A 25,041-nucleotide genomic window follows, 5' to 3' on the forward strand; every position below is an offset into this window, starting at 1 on the left:
AACTTACATTAAAATGCGAAAATTAAAACTAATAATGTTAAAAACTTTTTAAAAACAGCCCTAGCATCCTTACTTCAACGAAGTTCAACCAGGACTCGAAGTCCTTGTACATTAAAATACATTAAATTACATTAAAATAAAATTTTTTTGGAAATATTTTTTAAATCTGAAAGGCTTTTAAATACATGAATTTCCTATCAATTGAGCTATTCAACACCTCTATGATTTTCCAATGCCGAGCTACCTGAGGTGAAAAAACGGAAATAAATGCCGTCGATGCAGAATATCCTGGTTGCCACTTTTCTTGATTTTCAAACCAATATATTTTCCTTGTTATTCAAGACAAGGTACAGATAGTTTCCTAAATAGGGGTATTGGGCAAGGCGGGTCTAATAGTGTACTTTTTTTTATCTGACTCTAGTTTTAGGTGTTGTGGGACATTTGTTTTTTACTACGGGGCGTGATCATCTCTTACAAGGCTTCTACCAACCGCTGCAACCCGGACTAGGCTGCTAGCTACCACCGTAACCCGGATTTAATATAAAATTATAAACATGCTCTTTCCTGTTACAAACAGGAAAAGCCTAAGGCTTTTTCTTATTTGAAATATTAAGAGGAAGAAATTCAGAGTGAGGTATTAAAATAAACCTAATATGTGCCATGGTTTGTTCTTCAATGCATTTCAGCTATCTCTACAGCCAAGATACCGATGAGACTTACATAATTTTCATTTAGAGTTAACCAGACCAATTCTTGTGTAATTTTTTAGTGTCTTAGCGAATTTATTGTCATCGCTAATTCATAAATCATTTGTCATATGTCTCCAATTAACAATGGTAAGTATACCCGCTTGTCACGTGGGTGACCAGGGTTCGATTCCTCCTTGGAGACAATTTGATTTTCAAGCCAATATAGTTTCATCGTTGTTCAGGCCAAGAGACGGTAAAATTTCTATAAAGGGGCATCGGAAAAGGCGGTTCTAAAGGTGTGCTTCTTATTTGATCAGTTTTTTTTGGGAGTTATGGATTAATTTAGTTTTTACTATGAAGCTTAATCGTCTCTTACTAGGTTGCTAGCTACCGCTGCAACCCGTATCTTTAAGATAAACTTCATTAATCAAATATTTAATATATCCTATATGTTCGTTAGGAAGTAGTTAGGAGCACTGGCTTTCATCAGATTTACCCGAGTTTGAATCCGAATTGCAAAGTAAATTTGTTTATGCTATCTTATCTAAAGATAAGTGTGTGTTGCATCATCATCTATATAAGGATTCCTTATAATATTTCAATTAGTATGGACTACACTTCGCTCAATAATGTAATTATGGGACGTGATCGTCTCCTACTAGGTTGCTAGCTACCGCTGCAACCGGGGTTTAGGTTCCTCCTAAACCCTCTGTTTTTTCTTCGTAATTTTTTCTTAAAGAAGATATTTGGAATACTCGACTCTGATACTTTTCTCGGTTGCTCTTTCTTTTTTTGTTCACTTGAGGTCACATTTTTTCAATGTTTAGAATTTCTTTACTAAAATTGACCATTGTTTTTAGTTAAAGAGGGGGAACTTGCCATTTCATTGTTAAAATGTGACAGTCCAAGACAATTTACGCCATCGTGGAACTCAATGGATGGTACACGGAACCCTCTGGCACAAACTATCATTCATCCAGCATTTTTAGGCATTTTCCTACTAAAATAACCAGTAACACTAGAATCGATCGTTTAGCGTTTTTTCTGATGTATCGTGGCAATTGATGCCACCTTAGCATAATGTACCAGCTTGATGGCACCTTTGGTGTACATTATCATTCCTAAAATTGTTAACAATTTTCCCAGAAAAATAAGCTTATAAATTAAAATTGACCATTGTTTCAATAGCGGGAACTTGCTACTTCATTTTTAGATTGCAATGATCCTAAGCATTTCGCGCCCCTTCTTATTTTCAGTGATTTGGTCGAAAATTCCCTTTATTGTATAAATGGATATAGAATTTAAAACATTTTCTTGAATAAGCTTTTTCCGTATTTCCACAACATGTAGAAATCTAGGACAATCCTTAGAAATCAAGACCAAGACATAGACCACCAGGCAAACTTTTAGAAATCAAGACCTAACTGTATAAATCAAGAGCAGCTTATAAAAATTAAGACAAAAAAATTGAAATTACAACTAATGGATTGAAATTAACATGAATTCGTAAAAATCAGAGTGAACCGTAGAAACTAAGACCAAACCATAGACACCAAGGCCAATCCGAAGAAATCCAGAGATCAATGTGTAGAAATCCAGAACAATCCTTAGAAATCATAACCAGTGCATAGTAATCTACTCTAAACCATAAAAATCAAGATAAAACTCTAGAAATCAAGGGCAATCTCTAAAAATCAAGACCGAAGCGACGAAATCAAGGCACTACTGCATGGAAATAAAGAGACCGATACATAGAAATCCAGACCAAACCAGAGAAATCAAGATAAAACAGTAGAAATCTAGATCAGCCCATAGAACTCAAGACCAGGCCGTAGAAATCAAGAGATCAATATTTAGAAATCTAGAGCAACCCCATAAAAACCAAGACCAAAAGATATAATTCCAAACAAACTCACATAAATCAAGAGATCATTATGTGGAAATCCAGAACAATCCTTGGAAATCAAGACCAAACCATAGAAATCAAGAGCAAACTGAAGAAACCAAGACCAAAATATAGAAATCGGGACCAAACCTTAGAAATCAAGACCAAACTGTGGAAATCAAAGTCAACCACTAAAACTCGTGAATAATCCATAGGAAATCCAGATGGTCATAAACACAAACACACATAAAGACAGATACATAAATAGACACGGAAAACACCCAGAGAGAGGCAAACACAGTCAAACACTCAGGCACGTTGAGAGAGTGAGACAAAAACACACGCAAACACAGAGCCAGACACACAAAGACAGAGAGACAGGCAAACACACCGTTATGCGCACAGACACGGCGTGACAGAAAACACACACAGGCACAATGAGTCAGACACACAAACATAGACACAGAAATGGATAAACACAGTCCAAAAACGCAGGCATTGTGAGAGAGAGAGAGAGACAAAACACACAAACAAACGGAGTCACACACACAAAGAAAGAGACTGACAAATACACAGATTAACACATACAAAAATAGATGCTGAGACGGGTAAACACACAGTCAGACACACAGGCACGGTGAGAGATAGACAAAACACAAACAGAGTAATACATACAAAGATAGACACAGAAACGGCTAAAATCACAATCAGACACAGAGGCACGATGAGAGAGAGAAAAAGTACACAGAGTCAGTCACACAAATACATAAACATACATACAGAGACGGGTAAACACACAGTCAAACACACAGGCACGGTGACAGAGGGATAAAAACACACAAAGACAGTCAAACACACAGTCAAACACATGGGCACGATGAGAGAGACAAAACACTTACAAACACGCAAAGTCAATTATCTTGTTTGTTAGAGGGGTGCACCATCTTACCTAACCTACCGTGTGTAGGTTAGGTCGGTTAGGTTATCCTAACCTAGTAGCACGTAAGAAGAGGGCTGAATCCACTGATTCTGTGTGTTTGTCTGTGTGTTTTTTCTTTTTCACCGTGCCTGTGTGTCTGACTGGGTGTTTTTCTGTCTCTGTCTCTTATTTGTGTTTTTTTATGTCTGACTTTATGTTTGTGTGTGTTTATCTCTCTCTCTCACCATGTCTGTATGTTTGACTTTGTGTTTACCCCTCTATGTGTGTCTTTGTGTGTATCTGACTGTATTTTTTGGGTCTTTTTGTCTCTCTCTCTCTCATCATGTCTTTGTGTCTGACTGCGTGTTTGTCTGTCTCTGTGTCTGTTTTTGTGCGTTTTTTGTGTCTCTTTCTCTCAGAGTGCCTGTGTATGATTGTGTGTTTGCCTGTCTCTGTCTTTCTTTGGGTGTTTGTTTGAGTCTGTTGTTTTGTGGGTGTGTTTTTGTCTCTCTCAATGTGTATGTGTGTCTGTTTTGTGTTTCAGGTTTTATGTGTTTGTGTGTGTTTTTTTTCTCTCTCTCTCGTTCTCCCTCTCTCTCTCTCTCTCTCTCTCTCTCTCTCTCTCTCTCTCTCTCTCTCTCTCTCTCTCTCTCTCTCTCTCTCTCTTCATTCTTCGGTAAATGTTCGTCATTAGGGGTTGTTCCCTCCTGAGCACCTCGCTCTTTACGCTCTTTGTCACAGCTCTACTTTTTAAAACAATAAAAATACTTTAGCGTAAAGAGATGGGCGTTTAGGAGGGAACAGCCCCTTTCATATACAGAGTAATCTCTGTTCATTTCAAGTTTTAATGTCGCTCCTTACTTGCGGTTAAATAAAAACTTGTTATTTTATATAATTCTCCAAAAGAATCGTCTAAGCCTTAAGCCTTAGAGTCTCGTCTAAGCCTTAGACTCTAAGGAGAATTAGTTACTCGTTTGACTGATTCTGTATTGAACAATAAGTTGCACGGAAAATCTGGCTTTATCTCAGATTTTAAAGAAAGATTAAGACGGCTAGGCCAGTTCTAAGGGTGACGAATAACAGATTGTCAAAGAATCTACTTTTTGGCCATCTCTCTGGGGTCAAATGACAAGTAAGCTGTCTAAAACTCGGGTGGTAAGCGGTCGTACGAAAGGATTTAAAGAATATTGGAACTGTATGGAATGGAGAAAAAGGTGAAACGTATGTATAACCAAAGAGCAACCAAGTTATTTTTAGTTGTAGTAAAAGTAGTAGTCAATCCAAAGAGAAAATAAAAACTAGTGTTTGTAGTACCATGCAAAAAAGTCTGTTGAAATTCCATCGATCTATTTATGCGACGTATTTTCAAATTAGTAAGTCAAGTTACTGCTTATTCCAGAAAAGAAAAACAGGCCTAGCTTTTTAAAACCAGGTTAACTAATTCTAAGCACCAAATCTAGACTGACAAGGAAATTCAGTTTCTACTATTATTGCTACTACAAACTCACTGCAAGACCAAGCCACCTGAGGCCAAAACAGTTGCAAACGCTCCTCCTCCATCCCAACCTATTCAAGCTTCCTTCTTTACACCCTCCCTATAAGTTCCTATTCTTCTTAAATCTTTCCTTACGACATCCGCCCACCCCATTCGGGCAACAACCTGGTTTTCGTCTGGCTCTAGACGGCTGGCCGACAAGGATCATCTTTGGCAATCTGTCATCCTTCATTCATGGAACATGTCCTAGCCATCTCATCTTTTCTCGCAATGTAGCCCTTGAAAGCTTGATTGGAACGTGTTTTTTGTCTAGCTTACAAAGTCAGATGCGGTCAGTCGCATACCAGACAGTCAGTCTGACGCTCCTCCCCTCCTCCTGGATAATTTTCTGCCGGCGCCCTTGGAATGAATATGCAAAATTCGTTTGATTTTTTCTCCGCCAGTTAAATCTAGCATATTACAAATACTTGAGTTTCCAGTGGGGATTTTATTTCCTGTGTTTGAATTTATTGAGGCTTTTGGGAAGGGACTTGAGTTTTCCTTTTTTATTCTGTACTTAAATGAAGAAATTCTCAATCTCAAGACTTAGCATAATTAAAGCCGAGTATGCACATTATGTTAGAAATCCTTAAAAACATAGGACTTTCAAAATTCTGGAAAATAAAAATTACCTTGAATCACTGAAAGGAGAGCAAAACTTAATTCAAGATTCAACAAATATTCACCAATTAACGGACACAGCCTTAGACGAAGAACAGTAATGTGAAATATGTTGAAGCTTAACATTTAAATCTTTCGTTTGAAGAAACCATAGCGAAATTATAGAATAACAAAGCATGAATTAATTCTGCTACAAATAGTACAGCGCCATCTTCAACCTTAACAATAAAAATGTAAAATCATATTCATGTATGATTTATATAGAGGGATAAACTTTGGTTTTTTCACTTGCAACCACTGAAATCTTTTCATCTTTCAGCAACACCATAGTGTTTTCAGTCACCATTTCCTTCATAAGATAGATTAGGGTTATATAATAGTTGTATTAAATAGTTAACATGGCTATGCCACGCTTGACGGTTGACAGGTTACGAAGATGTGTTGTTTGGCCATTCATTTTGGACTAAACGAAAAGCAGGTCGTCCCCAAATGAGAAGGGGAAGAAGTCGTAAGAAACCGTTTGAAAGAAACTGTTACTTTATGGAAAGGGGAATTGAAGCTTTGAACAGACTGGGTCGGTTGAAGAGTGCGTACAGCTATTAATAGTTAAGGTAGTAATAGATTTTATTTAGGGTCAAGCAGGCGGAGTTTAGACTTGCTATCATCTTTCTCGAAATTAATAGAATTCGACAATCGATACTGATTTCATTGCGGAATCAGCTTTAACACAAATAACATGCCACGTCGAGTGTTTGAAAAGGAGGGTGGAACGATTCTTATTTAAAACCTTGATAAACCTCGTAACATTATTTTCCGCTACACGCAACACCTGCTGTAAATAATTTTTAAACTTGTACAGCTTTTCGGTTAAATAGTGAATATACGCACTTGTATAAATCGTGTTAATCGTGGACTCCATTAAAGGGGGTAAAGGCTGAAAGTTTGAATTGATTGGGGTGCAAATTAAGCTTGCACGGCTATGTCGGTCTTAGGCAGCTTGGTGCTGCAGTAAGTTGTAAGTAGTAGTAGTAGCTTATGATGATTTTACAATTCATAACATAAGAAGACCAATCTCTATAATCCACAGAACCCATAAAACACAAATGAAATACCAGAAGCACTGATTATCCATAAAAAATGTATTTAATTAGCTCCTTCCACAGCTAAATTACCGTGGTTTAGTGAGTTAAAGATAAAAGCAAGCAAACTTCGGCACTATACGCTGAATAAAAATATCCAAAGCGTAGAAAATTAAACACACTTAATGAATCACAGGCAAAACCGAGCTTTTTTGGTTGGACTGCCTCCTGGTAACAGCGTGATTTCGGAAAATTCATGGTATACACTTTGGTATTAGCACATAGGGCACTTTTATAGACTAATGTTTCTTAGCACATCCTATAGACGTTTCACCCACTTTCATAGACCTTGGAAGATAATCATGTAGTGGCGCAGTGGGACTAATTGCTACTTGATAATACGGGACCTGGAGATCAATCTCACCACCTGCAAGGCCCATAATTTTATTCTGATGATGAGATTATGCGAAAGCATCGATACTAATTCAAACAACAAAAGAAGGAGAGCTTGGAAGGCATCAACTGACCCTTAGTAGCTGGAGGATGTGAATTCTTTCCCTAAAATCTCACAATTTCAGCAATTCAGTTTTCCACATAGTTCTCTAATATTCCATAGCACCTATTATATAGAAATTTCCTCCGCTTTCTTAGAAATTGAAAGATATCAACTGAAGCTTAGTACCTGGAGGGTGTCTTCTTTCAACAAAATGTCACTATTCCGGCAATTTAATTTTCCGTAAGTTCTCTAATATTTCATCGCATAATGCATATTCACCGCTTTCTTAGAACTTGGATGATATCTTAGTAGGTGGAGAGTGTTTATTCTTTCCCAGAAATCTCACAATTCAGGCAATTCAGTTTTCCGACAGTTCTAATACCAAACTATCAATATAGATGCATCAATACGATTCTAATACCGATATTAAGAGATAACGGAAAACCTGCCTTCCTTGTCACTATGACTAGTGACTATTAACAGGCAGAATTCATGGAAAATCTCCAAGACCTCAATCTCCAGAGTTCAGGTTAGATTTAATTGCTCAAGTTTTCAAAACGAAGCTTCAAGCTATAATGGACGACATAGAAAAACAAACTTTCGGGTACGGCGGGAGCGAGAACTCCAATATTCAGGTAAACCCAGGAATAGCGAAGATATTGGCAAAATTAATTGCTGCGTATTCTGATTTCAGACCACACAGACCCTCCAGTTATATGTCGGAGAGAAACAGAAACCGTAAGGAATGATGCAGAACCTATGATAGTAGGTCATTTTTTGCATGGTTTGGTCCTTTTTTGCTCCCTTTTTTGGTTTCTCAGTATGCATTCAGAGACATTTTAATACCTTTTTTTCTTCTTCTTCTCCATCTAAAATGTTTCCCTCCTTGTTCACTAGAACATTGTTTTGCGAACAGACTGCTCTGTTCTGCACTCGGAATAGCTCAGAAACCCTTGATATAGAAATCAGCCCGACACTGCATGCTATTGTAACTAAGACATAAGACATAGCTAAAAAATGTGCTGTTTTAGCCAATAAATCATATTCTATTCTATTCTAATCCTTACGGGGTCAAAACTTCCATTCACTGTGCATGGCTGATATTAAATGTCTAAGGGGCTTTTAAAAATCATTTCACGAGGAATTCATTCAAAATTACGATGGATATCTTAAATATAGTCGATAAAACAATAGTCGAACTGCAGTAATGTGTACAAGAACTATAAATAATTTTCAAATTGTAGCATATATCTCTTTTTAGTAAAAATAGAATTGCCATACAAACGGCGAAAGTCGTGGCTCTGTGAGGGGCATGAAATATCTGTTTAAATATGTTTCAAAAGGTCAGGGGTGACGGTTGTACATGACTTTGCTAAGGTCAAGATTCAGAGACAATTCATAATAAAGGCCATTTTAAACACGGGAATGAAGGAATAGAACAATTTCCAGCGTTCGTTATGCTTTTGTGACGAAAAGACAGATTATCCTGAAGTTAAAAAAAAATGTGTTAGAAGATCTAAGAACTTATTACAAACACGAGATTCATCAACTTTTTTCTATATATTCAGTGTTCGTTCATTCAAAACCAAATTTTCAACAGTAAAATAAATCAACATAATTTCCCATACAAGGCCCCATCTCCAGGAAGAAGCAGGGGAGAAAAGAAAATATACGAAATATAAAAAGAAAATACATTTATATATATATATATATATATATATATATATATATATATATATATATATATATATATATATATATATATATATATATATGTATATATATATATATATATATATATATATATATATATATATATATATACTAGCTGTTGGGGTGGTGCTTTGCGCCACCCCAACACCTAGTTGGTGGGGGTGCTTCGCGAACCCCCCCCCCCCAAGCGTAAGTCGTTAAGCGCAATATTAGTTACGCGCCATTGTAGTTGAGTCCCTGTGTACCACCTGTGAATATAGATAGATTTATATATGTGTTTTAAACTACGTTAAACTTGCGAATATACAGCAATCTTGGCTTTCCCATTGTCTGTGCACATACAAAGCCTTGTGTACTTATAATGACGTCATATACAAACGCTGTTTTTACAAACAAAAAAACATGCATACACACAACTCGTTTTTATATATAGACTAGCTGTTGGGGTGGCGCTTCGCGCCACCCCAACACCTAGTTGGTGGGGGCGCTTCGCGCCCCCCAAGCCCCCCCGCGCGCGTAAGTCGTTACGCGCCATAGTAGTTACGCGCCATTGTAGTTGTGTCCCTGTGTACCACCTATGAATATAGATAGATTTATATATGCGTTTTGAACTACGTGAAACTTGCGAATATACAACATTCTTGGCTTTCCCATTGTCTGTGCATATACAAAGCCTTATGTACTTATAATGACGTCATATGCAAACGCTCTTTTTACAAACAAACAAACATGCATACACACAACTCGTTTTTATATAGATGGATAGATAGATAGATAGATACAATACAAATTATCTGCGTAAAACTTGCGAATATACAACATTCTTCGCTGTCCATTTGTCGCTGCATATAAATAGATTGTCAGGTTTACCGACCCTCGAACATGCAACGTACAATTGTCCATGGGAAAAACAATCAGTATTAATATCTATACCACATTTTCAAATGACTGACCTTGAGCATTGTTGATGGTGATTGCAAATGCTAATCGAATTGGGAATTGCAATCTTTTAAATTGAAAAGGCAGATCCGATGGAATCATGGTAATGCGAGGAATAAGAACAGCCTGGCCCTCAAAAGGCCCTGTCAAGATTGTGGCCTCTATTACGTTTGCCATTGCTTTTTTTTACATAAGTCGCGTGCCATTGCAAAGCTTTGGTAGGTTGATATTTCTTAACAGTATTTTTGGTACGCCTATTTTTAGTTGTAGCACGTGTGGTGGAAACCCTGAAAGATCCACGGAATTTAAAAATTCAGATGTATAATTAACCGCCTCATTTGGTTCCAAAACTATGTCGACTGACTTGTAAAGGACTGCCTGGTCTCGAAGCTTGGTCAAAACAATATTGTTGATTTCGTAGACGTCTATATTTTAGGGTGCAAGAATCGCTCTTTCACTTAGCCATTTATTATTTTTATAATTGTTTAGAATATTCGGAAATACTTTTTCAATCAATTCATTTTTGGACGTCACTAAGTTACAGAATTCAGCAGGTAGTTGTATAGGTCCTGAAATTGAGTCTACTGGGAGCTTTCCGTTTCAAATTGCCAGCAAATGATCTGAAAATGTTTGACCAGTCATCGTTTTGCAATCGGACAGGCATATTTGTAGTTAATTTTAATGTTTTTACGTGTGCCCATAAATTAGAATTTTTCAGGCAAGCATTCATTTCGTCTGCAGGGGTTGATCTAGGTATTATAGGTAATGTTTGCCTGAAATCTCCCGCAAGCAATATTAATGTGCTGCCAAAGGGTTTCGAATTCCCTCGCAAATCTTTCAAACATTGATCCAGAGCCTCGAGCGATTTTTTGTGTGCCATTGTGCACTCGTCCCAAGTAATAAGTTTGCATTGCTGCAATACTTTACCCATCCCAGATTATTTGGAAATATTGAACGTGGGAGTTTCTGTAGAATGCAAATTCAGAGGCAATTTCAAAGCGGAATGAGCACCAGGTTCTTTCACCAGGCAGCAACGTTGCGGCTATTCCAGACGACGCAATTGCCAAGGCTATATCATTTTTTGATCGAATTTATGCCAGAATCAGTTTTATCACAAACGTTTTACCAGTACCTCCTGGCGCATCCAAAAAGAAAATTTCTCCAACGTTGTTATCGACACAATGCATTATCGTATCATAAATGTCTTTTTGTTCCGACGTTAACTTGGAAATTTTATTTTGTACATACGACAATAGATCACTCGTACTGTAACTTTGTTCGCGATCCAATTCTACACATGTCGAAACAGCAGCGATACGATTAGGTGAAGGCATTCCCAAATACTGAAGAGGTTTGTTTGCCATACATACGCACAAATCTTCTATAATAACTAAAGTGTAGTTATAAATTTCTGATGTAAAATCAAAAGTCATATTTGACGTCTCTAACCGTTTTCGACAGAGTATATCTTCGGACATTTTCGATTTATATTTTTCCTATAACCCTGTAGGAGCTGAAGGAGAGCAAGTTGTTAGTATGATCCCAAACAATGCACGAATTTGACTTGGAGTTGACGTTTCGCACGCGTCATTGATGCAGTTATCCCAGTGTTGGTCATTTTCCAATAAATTCAGAGCTTGGCATGCACTGCGGTAAGTGTCATGTATAGTACCGTTTACAGTTCTCAAATACTCAAAGGACGTCGGACCGGGTACATTCATCAAAAACAGGCGTAGAAAGAAGCATTCATGTTGATTGGGGTGAACGGTGCAGAGTCTTCCTATCGTGGTATCTCTGAAGATAGTAGGTTGGCCGTCGACTGATTTACCCTGTTTTCGACGTTCAAATACTTTATTTTTAGTATTCCACGTGTAATACGAAGGCACTTCAGTATACAGCAGTTGCACGTAGCAGTTTCTACGTGTTCACGTAGAAATCTATTAATGTTTAAGTTTACAATGACTGATGAAGATGCTCAAAGAGTCTATGCCAAAAAACTTGCTGCTGATAGAGAAAGTCAGAAAAGAAAGCGTGCCGAGGAACTATCAGCAGCAAGTTTTTTTGGCATAGACTCTTTGAGCATCTTCATCAGTCATTGTAAACTTAAACATTAATAGATTTCTACGTGATCATATGTCTTATATAACTTGAATGACGTCACCGTCAAAGCAAAAATGACGACAACTAATTTCATGACGTCAGCCGACACAGAAACATGACGTCACCTGACAACTAATTTCATGACATCAGCCGACACAGAAACATGACGTCACCTGATCCACAGATCCACAGACAGACAACTTATTTTTATATATATAGATAGATAGATAGATATACTAGCTGTTGGGGTGGCACTTCGCGCCACCCCAACAACTAGTTGGTGGGGGCGCTTCGTGCACCCCCAAGCCCCCCCCCCACGCGCGTAAGTCGTTACGCGCCAAATTAGTTACGCGCCATTGTAGTTGTGTCCCTGTGTCCCACCTGTGAATATAGATAGATATTTATATATGTTTTTAACTACGTAAAATACACGAATACACAAACTAGGTGTTGGGGAGTATATATATATATATATATATATATATATATATATATATATATATATATATATATATATATATATATATATATATATCTATATGAATAGATATATATATTTATATATATCTATTCACACGTGGGACACAGGGACACAACTACAATGGCGCGTAACTAATAATGCGCGTAACGACTTACGCGCGCGGGGGGGCTTGGGGGGGCGCGAAGCACCCCATCAACTAAGTGTTTGGGTGGCGCGAAGCGCCACCCCAACAGCTAGTATATACATATATATTGTGATTCCTCGGCACGCTTTCTTTTCTTACTTTCTCTATCAGCCGAATGCCTGTTTTCTTGCTGTTCTTGTGATTCCTTGGCACGCTTTCTTTTATCTATATATATAAAAATAAGTTGTCTGTCTGTCTGTGGGTCTGTGGATCTGTGGATCAGGTGACGTCATGTTTCGGCTGACGTCATGAAATTAGTTGCCGTCATTTTTGTTATGACGATGCTTAGTATATTGTAAAACACATTAATTTGGTTAATAATATACCATTTAAAACACCAAAATGAACATGCTGGAGTAGTCACTCGGTGAGAGAGGGTGTCAGAACGGAGAATGAAGGTCCCAGGTTCAAATCCTGGTTAGGCTAAAAAAGGTAAAAAACTAAAAACTAAAAAAAAACTGAAAAAACTAAAAAAAGGCAAAAAAACTAATAAAAACTAATAAAAAAATAAAAAAGCCGAAAACATAAAAAACTAAAGAAACTAAAAAAAGAAAAAAATTAAAAAACTAAAAACTAAAAAAAACTAAAAAAAAGGAAAAATGAAAAATAGAAGAGAAAAAGAATACTAATAAAATTAAAAATAAAAATAAAAAAAAATAAAAAAAAATAAAAAAGATAAAAAGCTAAAAAAAGGTAAAAACCAATAAAAACTAAAAAGAAAAAAAGGTAAAAAACTAAAAAAAAATTCATCTAAAAAACTAAAAAAACTAAAAAACGTAAAAACTAAAAGAACTAAAAAAGTAAAAAAAAAAACTAAAAAAAGGAAAAAACTGAAAAATAAGCGGGATATAAAACAGGGGGATATAAATGACGACTGGGACACCGGGACATAAGGAATATAAATGAATCAGAAAATACAACTCATGTTTCCAAATGACGTCGTTTGGAGCCCAAATTGAAAATCCAGATCAATTTATGTCTACTTTCAAAGTAAAAGGGCAAATTTATCATAGAGCAGGGTCTCTTCTACCATTCTCAGGCGAGAATCATAAATTTTTACAATTGTACTTCATCAGTGATAGAAATTCTGAATTGAATGCACGTTGCGAAATTTCTCCCAACATTGAAAGGACAATCGTTTCCCAATTACAACATCTTTTCCACGAAAATAATAATTTAGTGCGTCTGTTCAAAACAGCCATCGATTTGATGCCTACTTATACGCATAAAATTGTTATTTCCGCTGACAAAACGCCTCCTGGCCAACATGTGCGTAGATACAATGCTCCAACTATCGACGAAGTGGCCATCGTTATGGTCGGTGATCAGTTTTTACCTCGAGATATTATTCTCAGGGTTTCCACCACACGTGCTACAACTAAAAATAGGCCTACCAATAATACTTTTAAGAAATATAAACCCACCAAAGCTTTGCTATGGCAATCGACCTGCCGTAAAAAAAACAATGGAAAACCTAATAGAGGCCACAATCTTGACAGGGCCTTTTGAGGGTGAGGCTGTTCTTATTCCTCGCATTCCCAAGATTCCAACGGATCTGCCTTTTCAATTTAAAAGATTGCAATTCCCAATTCGATTAGCATTTGCAATCACCATTAACAAAGCTCAAGGTCAATCATTAGAAAAATATGGTATAGATCTTAATACTGATTGTTTTTCCCATTGACAATTGTACGTTGCATGTTCGAGGGTCGGTAAACCTGACAATCTATTTATATGCAGCGACAATTGGACAGCGAAGAATGTTGTATATTCGCAAGTTTTACGCAGTTAATTTGTATTTTATCTATCTATCTATCTATCTATCTATATAAAAATGAGTTGTATGTATGCATGTTTGTGTGTTTGTAAAAAGAGCGTTCGCATATGATGTCATTATTAGTACATACGGCTTTGTATATGCAGAGACAATGGGAAAGCCAAGAATGTTGTATATTCGCAATTTTTACGTAGTTTAACTCCTGCAGACGAAATGAATGCTTGCCTAAAAAATTCTAATTTATAGGCACACGTAAAAATATTAAAATTAACTACAAATATGCGTGTCCGATTGCAAAACGATGACTCTGGTCAAACAGTAGACTCAATTTCAGGACGTATACAACTACCTGCTGATTTCTGTAATTTAGTGACGTCCAAAAATGAATTGATTGAAAAAGTATTTCCGAATATTCTAAAAAATTATAAAAATAATAAATGGCTAAGTGAAAGAGCGATTCTCGCACCCAAAAATATAGACGTCCACGAAATCAACAATATTGTTTTGAACAAGATTCGAGACCAGGCAGTCCTTTATAAGTCAGTCGACACAGTTTTGGAACCAAATGAAGCGGTTAATTATCCATCTGAATTTTTAAATTCCATAGATCCTTCAGGGTTTCCACCACACGTGCTACAACTAAAAATAGGCGTACCAATAATACTTTTAAGAAATATCAACCCACCAAAGCTTTGCAATGGCACGCGACTTGCCGTAAAAAAAAACAATGGAAAACCTAATAGAGGCCACAATCTTGACAGGGCCTTATGAGGGTGAGGCTGTTCTTATTCCTCGCATTCCCATGATTCCAACGGATCTGCTTTTTCAATTTAAAAGATTGCAATTCCCAATTCGATTAGTATTTGCAATCACCATTAACTAAGCTCAAGGTCAATCATTAGAAAAATGTGGTATAGATCTTAATCCTGATTGTTTTTCCCATGGACAATTGTACGTTGCATGTTCGAGGGTCGGTAAACCTGACAATGTATTTATATGCAGCGACAATTGGACAGCGAAGAATGTTGTTTATTCGCAAGTTTTTTACGCAGTTAATTTGTATTGTATCTATCTATATAAAAACGAGTTATGTGGATGCATGTTTGTTTGTTTGTAAAAAGAGCGTTTGTATATGACGTCATTATTAGTACATACGGCTTTGCATATGCACAGACAATGGGAAAGCCAAGAATGTTGTTTATTCGCAATTTTTGCGTAGTTTGAAACACATATATAAATCTATCTATATTCACAGGTGGGACACAGGGACACAACTACAATGGCGCATAACTAATATGGCGCGTAACGACTTACGCGCGCGGGGGGGCTTGGGGGGGCGCGAAGCGCCCCACCAACTAGGTGTTGGGGTGGCGCGAAGCGCCACCCCAACAGCTAGTATATCTATAAAAGACTACAAAAAAGGTAAAAACTACAAAAAAAACTAAAAAGAAAAAAAAAACTAAAAATTAATAAAAAACTAAAAAGGCTAAAAACTAAAAAAACTAAAAAAGAAAAAAAGGAAAAAACTGAAAAATAAAGGAGAAAAACAAAACTAGAAAAATTAAAATAAACTAAAAAGGTAAAAACTACAAAAAAACTAAAAAGAAAAAAGAAAAAAACTAAAATAACTAAAAACAAAAAAGAAAAAAAAAAACTAAAAAAACTAAAAAAAAGGTAAAACCAAAAAAAAAACTAAAAAGATAAAAAGGGGAAAAACACAAAAATCTATTTCATCATATACCAATTCAAAAACGAATGTATATACAGACCGGGACACCGGGACACAAATGACGACCGGGACACAGGGAATATAAATGACGACCGGGACACTCAAAGAGAAATTAAAGACCGGGACCCCGGGGGGCACAGGAGGATATATAAATGACGACGGGGACACAGGGAATGTTCGATTAGAAATCACCATCAACAAAGCCCAAGGGCAATCATTAGAATCATGAGGTATAACTAGAAAAAAAACTAAAAACTAAAAAAAAGACAAATTCAAAACCGAATGTATATACAGACCGGGACACCGGGACACAAATGACGACCGGGACACCGGGACACGGGGAATATAAATGACAACCGGGACACTCACAGAGAAATTACAGACTGGGACACCGGGACACAAATGACGACCGCGACACAGAGAATATAAATGACGACCGGGACACAGGGACACAACTACAACGGAGACGCCGGGGGGCACTTGAGGATATATAAATGACGAAGGCGACACAGGGAATGGTCGATTAGCAATCACCATCAACAAAGCTCAAGGGCAATCATTAGAATCATGAGGTATAGATCTGAATACGGATTGTTTTCCCATGGGCAATTATATGTTGCATGTTCAAGAGTCGGTAAAACTGACAATATATTTATAGGCACAGACAATGGGACAGCGTCTGTGCCTATAGCCCCCCCGCGCGCGTAAGTCGTTACGCGCCATAATAGTTACGCGCCATTGTAGTTGTGTCCCTATGTCCCACCTGTGAATATAGATATATATATATATATATATATATATATATATATATATATGGTTTTAACTACGTAAAACTTGCGAATATACAACATTCTTTGCTGTCCCATTGTCTTTGCATATAAATAGATTGTCAGGTTTACCGACTCTTGAACATGCAACATATAATGGTCCATGGGAAAACAATCTGTATTCAGATCTATACCTCATGATTCTAATGATTGCCCTTGAGCTTTGTTGATGGTGATTGCTAATCGACCATTCCCTGTCCCGGTGTCCCGGTCGTCATTTACATCCCCCTGTTTCCCCCGGTGTCCCCGTTGTAGTTGTGTCCCTGTGTCCCGGTCGTCATTTATATTCCCTGTGTCCCGGTCGTCATTTGTATCCCGGTGTCCCGGTCTGTATATACATTCGTTTTTTAGTTTTGTTTTTCTCCTTTATTTTTTTCCTTTTTTTTTCTTTTTTAGCTTATTTAGATTTTTAGATTTTTTAGTTTTTTTATTAGTTTTTAGTTTTTTTTTTCTTTTTAGTTTTTTTGTCCCGGTCGTCATTTATATCCCCCTGTTTCCCCCGGTGTCCCCGTTGTAGTTGTGTCCCTGTGTCCCGGTCGTCATTTATATTCCCTGTGTCCCGGTCGTCATTTGTATCCCGGTGTACCGGTCTGTATATACATTCGTTTTTTAGTTTTGTTTTTCTCCTTTATTTTTTTCCTTTTTTTTTCTTTTTTAGTTTATTTAGATTTTTAGATTTTTTAGTTTTTTTATTAGTTTTTAGTTTTTTTTTCTTTTTAGTTTTTTTGTAGTTTTTACCTTCTTTTTAGTTTTGTTAATTTTTTTTTTTTACTTATGTCCTGGTCGTCATTTATACTCCCTGTGTCCCGGTGCTTTGTTGATTGCTAACCGAACATTCCTTTTGTCCTGGTCGCTTTCTCTTTGAGTGTCGTCATTTATTTTTTTCTTTTTTAGTTGTTTTAGTTTTTACCTTTTTTAGTTTTTTTTAGTTTTTTAGATGAAATTTTTTTTTAGTTTTTTCCTTTTTTTCTTTTTAGTTTTTTATTGGTTTTTACTTTTATGTTAGCTTATTTTTCAGTTTTTTCCTTTTTTTTATTTTTTATTTTTTTAGTTTTTTACCTTTTTTTAGTTTTTTTAGTTTTTTTTAGTTTTTTTAGTTTTTTAGCTTTTTTACTTTTTTTATTAGTTTTTAGTTTTTTTGTAGTTTTTGCCTTTTTTTAGTTTTTTTAGTTTTTTTTTTAGTTTTTTATTGGTTTTTACCTTTATTTTAGCTTATTTTTCAGTTTTTTCCTTTTTTTAGTTTTTTTTTAGTTTTTAGTTTTTTTAGTTTTTTACCTTTTTTTAGTTTTTTTAGTTTTTTTAGTTTTTTTAGTTTTTTAGCTTTTTTATTTTTTTTATTAGTTTTTAGTTTTTTTTGTAGTTTTTGCCTTTTTTTAGTTTTTTTAGTTTTTTAGCTTTTTTATTAGTTTTTAGTTTTTTTGTAGTTTTTGCCTTTTTTTAGTTTTTTTAGTTTTTTAGCTTTTTTATTTTTTTTATTAGTTTTTAGTTTTTTTTGTAGTTTTTGCCTTTTTTTAGTTTTTTCAGTTTTGACGTCACCTGATCCAGTTTTTTCAGGTGACGTCACCTGATCCACGATCCACAGACAACTTATTTTTATATATATAGATAGTTTTTTTTTTACTTATGTCCTGGTCGTCATTTATACTCCCTGTGTCCCGGTGCTTTGTTGATTGCTAATCGAACATTCCTTTTGTCCTGGTCGCTTTCTCTTTGAGTTTCGTCATTTATTTTTTTCTTTTTTAGTTCTTTTAGTTTTTACCTTTTTTAGTTTTTTTTAGTTTTTTAGATGAAAATTTTTTTTAGTTCTTTCCTTTTTTTCTTTTTAGTTTTTTATTAGTTTTTACCTTTATTTTAGCTTATTTTTCAGTTTTTTTCCTTTTTTTTAGTTTTTTTTTATTTTTTATTTTTTTTTAGTTTTTTACCTTTTTTTAGTTTTTTTAGTTTTTTTAGTTTTTTAGCTTTTTTACTTTTTTTATTAGTTTTTAGTTTTTTTTTGTAGTTTTGCCTTTTTTTAGTTTTTTCAGTTTTTTTTTAGTTTTTTATTGGTTTTTTACCTTTATTTTAGCTTATTTTTCAGTTTTTTCCTTTTTTTTTAGTTTTTTTTTAGTTTTTAGTTTTTTTAGTTTTTTACCTGTTTTAGTTTTTTTAGTTTTTTTAGTTTTTTAGCTTTTTTATTTTTTTTATTAGTTTTTAGTTTTTTTTGTAGTTTTTGCCTTTTTTTAGTTTTTTTAGTTTTTTAGCTTTTTTATTAGTTTTTAGTTTTTTTTGTAGTTTTTGCCTTTTTTTAGTTTTTTTAGTTTTTTAGCTTTTTTATTTTTTTTATTAGTTTTTAGTTTTTTTTGTAGTTTTTGCCTTTTTTTAGTTTTTTCAGTTTTGACGTCACCTGATCCAGTTTTTTCAGGTGACGTCACCTGATCCACACATCCACTGACAGACAGACAACTTATTTTTATATATATAGAAGATATATATATATATATATATATATATATATATATATATATATATATATATTTGTTTTTAACTACGTAAAATGATGTGTCCCTGTGTCCCGGTCGTCATTTATATTCCCTGTGTTCCGGTCGTCATTTGTGTCCCGGTATCCCAGTTTGTAATTTCTCTTTGAGTGTCCCAGTCGTCATTTATATTCCCTGTGTCCCGGTCGTCATTTGTGTCCCGGTCTGTAATTTCTATTCGAATAATCCCTGTGTCCCAGTGTGCCCCTGGCGTCCCCGTTGTAGTTCAGACCGGGGCACAGGGAATATAAATGACGACCGGGACACTCAAAGAGAAATTACAGACTAGGACACCGGGACACAAATGACGACCGGGACAAAGGGAATATAAATGACAACCGGGACACAGGGACACAACTACAACGGGGACGCCGGGGGGCACAGGGGGATATATAAATGACGACGGCGACACAGGGAATGTTCGATTAGCAATCACCATCCACAAAGCTCAAGGGCAATCATTAGAATCATGAGGTATAGATCTGAATATGGATTGTTTTTCCAATGGACAATTATATGTTTCATGTTCAAGAGTCGGTAAACCTGACCATCTATTTATATAATATGAAAAAAACTTCGTTTTCTTAAAGAGTTAAAGAGGCTGCGTTCCAAAGTCGAACCTTAAAACGTACAGGAATTAGAGGAGGCAATTGGGGGGCTGCCGCCCCCCAAACCCCCCGCTTTTAAAGACTCTTTTGTGCAGGTTTTTTTTTGCTAACCCCCCGCTCTTGGCTTCGGAAACGCCCTCTTTTAATTAAAAAATAATTGAAATGAATGAATAATGGAATAACTCCGAAAAATGTTAAACACAAGAGGACAGGAGAACCATTGCGCCGAAACTAGTAATTAGTAACAATGAAGTCCCCCCACAAAAAAAACCTGTCCAAAAGAGTCTTTAAAAGCGGGGGGTTTGGGGGGCTGCAGCCCCCCAACTGCCTCTTCTAATTCCTGTACGTTTTAAGGTTCGACTAAGGACGCAGCCTCTATAACTCTTTAAGAAAACGAAGTTTTTTTCATATTATTTCTTTACGTTTTTCTACAATCCATGGTGGATGTAATTTAATAATTCCTGTACTCCTCGTAGAGGAATTAGGAGAGGAAGTTGGGTGGCTGCCGCCCCCCAACCCCCCCCCCCCCCGCTTTTAAATCATTGTATAAAATAGAAAAAAAAAATAGATAGAATGACCGAAATGTTTCTTTAGCTCATAAAAAGCTAATATTCTGTTATCTCTCAAAAGATAAGCTGTCCAGGTGTTATCAAAATTTTTTTGATGTTGTGAAAAAAACCGCCCGTAAGGGACTTGAACCCTTGACCCGAGAATTAAAAGTCCCACGCTCTACCGACTGAGCTAATCACTTGCATGTGTGTAAATATAACTTCTCAATAACTTTTAAAAATTTCAAATTAACATGGGCTCTTATGGAGATAAATGCGTTAATTAAGTAGCTAATGCGTGGTTTCTGGAAAACAGGGAAGGAGAAATCGGATCGAGCTGTTATCGGATAAGCTCCTGGGCCGTAGGGGACCTTAACTTGTGAATTTCAGCCCGATCGGACAACGTTAAAGGGGGTGGGGGGTTGGAGGGTCGAAACTTTCGGGGGGTTAAGATTTTCCTACGAAACTTTCCAGGAAAATTACTCGGAGAATTCCGCATCGAATGAGTCTTCGTACACCCAGATCCGATGTCGGATGTGACCTGTAGGCGTCTAGGAAAAAAAAGAAAATGAATTTTAAGTGGCTATGCGTGGTTTCTGGAAAACAGGGAAGGAGTTATCGGATCGAGCTGAAATTTCGCGGATAAGCTCCTGGGCCTTAGGGGACCTTAACTTGTGAATTTCAGCCCGATCGGACAACGTTAAAGGGGGGCTGGGGTTGACAGGTCGAAACTTTCGGCCAGATTTTCCCCATGAAGGAAAAGTTGGAGGGGGATGAAATTTTGCAGGTTTCTTAGTTGGAGCTCGAGCTACGAAATGCATCCCTCCCCATCCCTCTGCTACCACTGGAACCGAAGATCGCTTAACATTGTCGTGTGTCGCCTCTTTATAGAGGCACGAGTGTGCCTCCTTGATGCACAGACAATGGGACAGCGAAGAATGTTGTATATTCGCAAGTTTTACGTGATTAAAAACATATATATATATATTATATATATATATATATATATATATATATATATATATATATATATATATATATATATATATATATATATATATATATATATATATATATATATATAAATATATATATATATCTATATATATAAATATAAGTTGTCTGTCTGTCTGTGGATCAGGTGACGTCATGTTTCTGTGTTGACAGACGTCATGAAATTAGATATCGTCATTTTTGCTTTGACGGTTACGTCATTAACGGTATTTAAGACATTTGTTCACGGAAAAATGTTTAATTGTAAAATGACTGAAGAACCTACAATGGCAACAGCCGAGGAAGCTGCTCAAAGAGTTTATGCCAAAAAACTTGCTGCTGATAGAGAAAGTAAGAAAAGAAAGCGTTCCGAGGAATCACAAGAACAGCAAGAAAACAGGCTTGCGGCTAAAGAACGCAAAACCGCGCAGTTAGATGAAAATCCACCTGGACAGCGAGAGTCAAAACATATCAAAACTGAAAATGATAGCGATGATGATTGGGTTTGGGATTTTGACTTGGATAAGGTCATCAATGCCTACCAGATTTAAGTTAAATTAACAAAGGTTCGTCGATATGTACTTCAGAGTGACGCTGAAAAATAAAGAAGAAAAAGAAAACTGAAAAAAGAAAAAAGGTAAAAAACTAAAAAAAAAACTAAAAAGAAAAAACACTCAAAGAGAAATTACAGACCGGGACACAAATGACGACCGAGACAGAGGGAATATAAGTGACGACCGGGAACCTCAAAGAGAAATTACAGACTGGGACACCCGGACACAAATGACGACCGGGACACCGGGACACAGGGAATATAAATGACGACCGGGACACTCAAAGAGAAATTATAAACTGGGACACCGGGACACAAATGACGACCGGGACACAGGGAATATAAATGACGATCGGGACACAGGGACACATCATTAGAATAATGAGGTATAGATCTGAATACGGATTGTTTTTCCCACAATTATATGTTGCATGTTCAAGAGTCAGTAAACCTGACAATCTATTTATATGCACAGACAATGGGACAGCGAAGAATGTTGTATATTCGCATGTTTTACGTAGTTACAAACATATATTTATATCTATCTCTATTCACAGGTGGGACACAGGGACACAACTACAATGGCGCGTAACTAATATGGCGCGTAACGACTTACGCGCGCGGGGGGGCTTTGGGGGGCGCGAAGCACCCCACCAACTAGGTGTTGGGGTTGGGGCTAGGTGTTGGGGTGGCGCCACCCCAACAGCTAGTATCTATATATATATAAATAAGTTGTCTGTCTGTGTGTCTGTCTGTCAGGTGACGTCATGTTTCTGTGTCGACTGACGTCATGAAGTTAGTTGTCGTCATTTTTGCTATGACGGTGACGTCATTAACGGTATTTAAGACATTTGTTCACGGAAAAATGTTTAATTCTAAAATGACTGAAGAACCTACAATGGCAACAGCCGAGGAAGCTGCTCAAAGAGTTTATGCCAAAAAACTTGCTGCTGATAGAGAAAGTAAGAAAAGAAAGCGTTCCGAGGAATCACAAGAACAGCAAGAAACAGGCTTGCATCTGAAAGAGAAAGTAAGAAAGAAAGCGTGCCGGGGAATCACAAGAACAGCAAGAAAACAGGCTTGCGGCTAAAGAACGCAAACCCTGCAGTTAGATGAAAATCCACCTGGACAGCGAGAGTCAAAAACATATCAAAACTGAAAATGATAGCGATGATGATTGGGTTTGGGATTCTGACTTGGATAAGGTCATCAATGCCACCAGATTTAAGTTAAAAAAACAAAGGTTCGTCGATATGTCCTTCATAGTGACGCTGAAAAATAAAGAAGAAAAAGAAAACTGAAAAAAGAAAAAGGTAAATAACTAAAAAAAAACTAAACAAAAAAAAACACTCAAAGAGAAATTACAGACCGGGACACAAATGACGACCGAGACCAGAGGGAATATAAGTGACGACCGGGAACCTCAAAGAGAAATTACAGACTGGGACACCCGGACACACAAATCACGACCGGGACACAGGGAATATAAATGACGACCGGGACACAGGGACACAACTACAACGGGACGCCGGGGGCACAGGCGGGATATATAAATGACGACCGGGACACAGGGATGTTCGAATAGAAATTAACAGACCGGGACACCGGGACACAAATGACGACCGTGACACAAGGAATATAAATGACGACCGGGACACTCAAAGAGAAATTACAAACTGGGACACCGGGACACAAATGACGACCGGGACACAGGGAATATAAATGACGACCGGGACACAGGACACATCATTAGAATAGTGAGGTATAGATCTGAATAAGGATTGTTTTTCCCATGGACAATTATATGTTGCATGTTCAAGAGTCAGTAAACCTGACAATCTATTTATATGCACAGACAATGGGACAGCGAAGAATGTTGTATATTCGCATGTTTTACGTAGTTAAAACATATATTTATATCTATCTCTTATTCAAAGGTTGGACACAGGGACACAACTACAATGGCACGTAACTAATATGGCGCGTAACGACTTACGCGCGCGGGGGGGGGGCACATGTGGGACACAGGGACACAACTACAATGGCGCGTAACTAATATGGCGCGTAACGATTTACGCGCGCGGAGGGGCTTGGGGGGCGCGAAGCGCCCCCACCAACAGCTTGTATATATATATGTTCTTATTATATATATTTATAAATATATATATATATATATATATATATATATATAATATATATATATATATATATATTATATATATATATATATATATATATATATTATATATATATATACTAGCTGTTGGGGCGGAGCTTCGCGCCACCCCAACACCTACTTGGTGGGGCGCTTCGCGCCCCCCCAAGCCCCCCCGCGCGCGTAAGTCGTTACGCGCCATATTAGTTACACGCCATTGTAGTTGTGCCCCTGTGTCCCACCTGTGAATATAGATAGATTTATATATGTGTTTCAAACTACGTAAAAAATTGCGAATATACAACATTTTTGGCTTTCCCACTACTGGGAGCTTTCCGTTTCCAATTGCCAGCAATTGATCTGAAAATGTTTGACCAGAGTCATCGTTTTGCAATCGGACACGCATATTTGTAGTTAATTTTAATATTTTTACGTGTGCCCATAAATTAGAATTTTTCAGGCAAGCATTCATTTCGTCTGCAGGAGTTAAACTACATAAAAATTGCGAATATACAACATTCTTGGCTTTCCCATTGTCTGTGCATATACAAAGCGTATGTACTAATAATGACGTCATATGCAAACGCTCTTTTTACAAACAAACAAACATGCATACACACAACTCGATTTTATATAGATAGATAGATAGATTAGATACCAATACATATTAACTGCGTAAAACTTGCGAATATACA

At 36.6% G+C, this 25,041-nt stretch overlaps 1 protein-coding gene and 1 long non-coding RNA gene across 4 annotated transcripts in view; both read right to left on the bottom strand.

Annotated features, from left to right (window-relative positions):
* LOC136026190 (large ribosomal subunit protein uL16m-like) overlaps positions 1–25,041 on the bottom strand; it is a 287,794-nt gene that overhangs the window by 112,667 nt on the left and 150,086 nt on the right. The gene's annotated exons all lie outside the window — the stretch shown is intronic.
* LOC136026189 (uncharacterized) overlaps positions 18,118–25,041 on the bottom strand; it is a 77,399-nt gene continuing 70,475 nt past the window's right edge. The window contains exon 2 of the long non-coding RNA XR_010617234.1: positions 18,118–18,173. This is a non-coding gene — a long non-coding RNA (uncharacterized LOC136026189). The remainder of the gene's footprint in view (positions 18,174–25,041) is intronic.

The sequence above is a fragment of the Artemia franciscana genome, chromosome 4, assembly GCF_032884065.1.
Source record: "Artemia franciscana chromosome 4, ASM3288406v1, whole genome shotgun sequence".
Taxonomy (NCBI): Eukaryota; Metazoa; Arthropoda; class Branchiopoda; order Anostraca; family Artemiidae; genus Artemia; species Artemia franciscana.